The sequence below is a fragment of the Lathyrus oleraceus genome, chromosome 2 (genome assembly GCF_024323335.1).
Source record: "Lathyrus oleraceus cultivar Zhongwan6 chromosome 2, CAAS_Psat_ZW6_1.0, whole genome shotgun sequence".
Lineage (NCBI taxonomy): Eukaryota > Viridiplantae > Streptophyta > Magnoliopsida > Fabales > Fabaceae > Lathyrus > Lathyrus oleraceus.
Window position 1 is genome coordinate 130,269,209 of NC_066580.1, and position 3,661 is coordinate 130,272,869.

A 3,661-nucleotide genomic window follows, 5' to 3' on the forward strand; every position below is an offset into this window, starting at 1 on the left:
AGCTGGCGACTCTGCTAGGGAACATAGAAGTCGACCTCTTGTTGGTCCATCTTCCCTAAGCGAGTCTCTCCTAGCGCTCTCTAGGATAGTTTAGGTTGCTTGTGTTGCTCTATTTATTGCATTTATGATTATTGTGTTGTATATATATTGGCATAAATGTTCGCATGCATCATACTATCATTGTGATGTCTTCAGTACAGGTGGTTCCTTTGATTTTGGGGTGGGTGTTCTGAGTGGGGCTAAAACCCAGGCCCGAGTATACACCTAGGATTAGTGTGGTCTCATGTTGCCTCTCATGTTATGTCAACATGTTTTGGGCGACGTGAAATACCACAAGCCGGACGAGGTTCTTTTGAAGGAACTCTTCCTTTGTGGAGTATCCACTTTGGTTGAGTCACTTCATCTGAGTTGTTGACTTCGGTGACCGTTCATTCCCGGATCTTTGGGTTAGACGATCTTAAGAGAGCTGCAGCGGCACACCCGAAAGGGCAAACCCGTTGAGTATCTTTGCCCGATTGTCGAGACCATTATCCGCCTTAGGATAACCTGATTAGAATTCACCTGTGAAGGGAGGGTTTGATTCTTACAGATGCATGGTCTGATGGTGACTTTGTGGTGACTAATGGTTCAGTTATTGATCAGAGTCCTATTTACAAGTCGGATTTATGGATATTCATTTCCGAGACGCCGGAGTTCTGTCCGTGGTATTTATCAGTGGGGATCCGTTTATTTCAGGATTCCCTGGGTTGATTCATATGTTATGGTTATCAGTTCAGTGTTTTCTCTGTGATAATGGTGATGATGGTGATGTACCCTTCCGTTCTGTTTATTTCGGAACCCTGGGTTGGATTTGTGGTTACTCGGCACCTCAGATGGTTGTGATCAGTTCAGAGGCTGTAACTCAGTGCAGTGGATGTTCAAATGACTTGGAGGATGGCATAGTGCATTGCATTCATACATCAGCATCATTCACATTTTGCATTTATCTGCATCTAACACATGTTTATCCATATGTAGGGGACATTTTTGATTGAGATCCTGGCCGAGAGACTTCTTTGTTCCAGACATGAGGACCGGCTTGAAAGACGATGTTGTCTATAGTTTCTTCGATCCAGAGATTGGTGTGCTGAGAGATATGATAGCATTGATTACCCCTGACCATGTGGGGATGTTCCGTGAGGCATACGGTGGTATTCTGAAGATAGTTTTCAGGCTCACAGACAGTGATAGGAGCGTCATCCATACTCTTCTCCAGTTTTATGACCCTGGTTTGAGATGTTTCATCTTCCCGGATTACCTATTAGGGCCCTTGATGGAGGACTATGCTAGCATCCTGGGTATTCAGATCAGAGATCAGATTCCATTCTATGTCACTAAGGGGGAGCCTGATGTTGCTGAGATCTCTCGTGCTCTTTATTTGAGCTCAGAGATGATTAAGGGGGTTTGAAGGAGAAAGGAAAGTTACCTGGTTTTCATCTGAGTTTCTTGGAGGCTAAAGCCAAGGAATATGCTGGTGTGGGTAATTGGAGGGCCGTTTGTGCTTTGATTGCTGTCAGCATTTATGGGATCATCGTGTTCCCTAATCAGAAGAACTTTGTGGACATTAATGCTATCAGGTTGTTTATGCAGAGGAATCATATTCCTACTCTGGTTGGGGATGTGTATTACTCGGTCCATAATCGGAACGAGAGGCGGCGTGGGGGATTGATTTGGTGTTGTGCTCAGCTGTTGTACAAATGGTTCATGGGGTATTTGCCTTCCAGAGGTGCCTTTGCTTTTCTTGACCCTACTGTCAATTGGTCAGTCCGGTTGATGGGTTTGCGAGCCAATGACATAGCTTGGACTCACAATGGTATGGCTGGACGAGATTTCATTTACAGTTGTGGGAGTCTTCCCAATGTGCCTCTTATAGGAGTGCAAGGTTGCATTAATTACAACCCGGTGCTTCTTAGGAGACATATGGGGTTTGTGAAGGAGAATTGCGGTCCAAAACGCAGCGGAAATTAAAATTTCTCCTTTAGAGATCCTTACGAATGGTCATGATCAGTGATAGAATATTTACCTCTTGTGACAGTTGAAACCTTTGGTGCAGATCTCTTGTAACGATCAAAACCCTTTGATGCAGATCCACGAAACGATCACGAACGTTGAACGATGACAACGTCTCTACTCAGTCCACACGAACGGGTTCCTTCAATCTCAGTGCTAGCTGGTACGAATGAAGGCTTTGAGTGAGAGAGAGAGTGATAGAAAACGAAAATAATGCAACCGCAATTTTTGCTTCTGCACAAGGGTTCTATTTATAGAACCACTTGTGTGGGCTTCAAGCTAAAAGCCCACTTAAGTGTATTTTGGCCCATATCTTATAATATGCCCAAAATCACTTAAGCTCATGGTACCTTACCATATTTCATATTCTACTCAAGTACATCGTACCTTACGATGCTCTATAACTCACTTAAGGGCACCGTACCTTACGGTATTCCTTAGTTACTCTATCTCTCATCAATCCGTCCTTTGTGTGTGACCCTGTAGGTTTTCGTGACGTTGGCAATTATATTAAATCACGTATTTAACATAATAAACAGTGAGCGGTATCTAGCAACACATCACTGCTACCCAAGACACGAAAATGTCATGTGATCTAACAATTCCTTCTGTGATAATACTTATGTGTATAATTACCCTTTTGCCCTTATGTCTATATTGAACACAAGGCATAGACCGTGTCATCCTTGTTCAGTTCAATATTGGGCCCATAGACATTTATCCTGTTACGCAGGATGGGCAAATTCCATCTAGGACACTCATGTCCCTCAGCATGCTTTGTGGAGTACCCATTAGCTGTCTTTATGGTTATCCAGTTACGGACAATGTTGGATCAGCAATAAAGCACTCGACTCTACATCTAGGATCCATAGTGGTTTCAGGTCGAAGAGTGGAATACACTATTATCACCATGAGAATAACTTATGACACTTTGCATAACTTTATATATAGTATTCTCATAGCGGGTCAATCCGGTACAAATATTACTCTTAATATTCATACCTATGTTTAAGACTTGATAACTCTTTATCCATGATCCATGAGATGTGATCATCAGTCTACAAACATAATAGTCTTAATGCTTTAATGTTATCCCACTTCACACTAAAGCTCGACTACGGATACTTTAAGAATAGTGTCCTTATGTTTAATGTGATCTCATGATTAAGTCATACTTGATACATTAAACAGACTAGCTATTCTAGGGACTTTATTAAACAAACGTAATAAAGAAAAAGCCTTTTATTATTAATAAATAATTCGATACAAGTACCAAAAGTATTGGCCTCTAGGGCTTACACCAACAGTTTGCTGTGGAGGGTCCTCCACTCGGGCGAGAAGTTCAGGATTCTTTCTACTTCCCAATTGAGGGCAATTAGACAAAGTTGAGGCAAGTGTCTGATGAGTGGCATGACATTCAGAGAAAGGGCAAGGTTCCTTTTGGAAAGGTCAACAACAGGTCTTTTCCTCCATTTGATGATTGGCTTAGGAAGAGGATTGAGCTCACACATCTACCATTTCCTGGAGGTGATCCTTGGTGTCCTTTAATTGAAGGGCCACGTTCTTCCGTCAGCATGGAAGAGTTCCTTGAGATGAAGAAGGCCAGAGATCA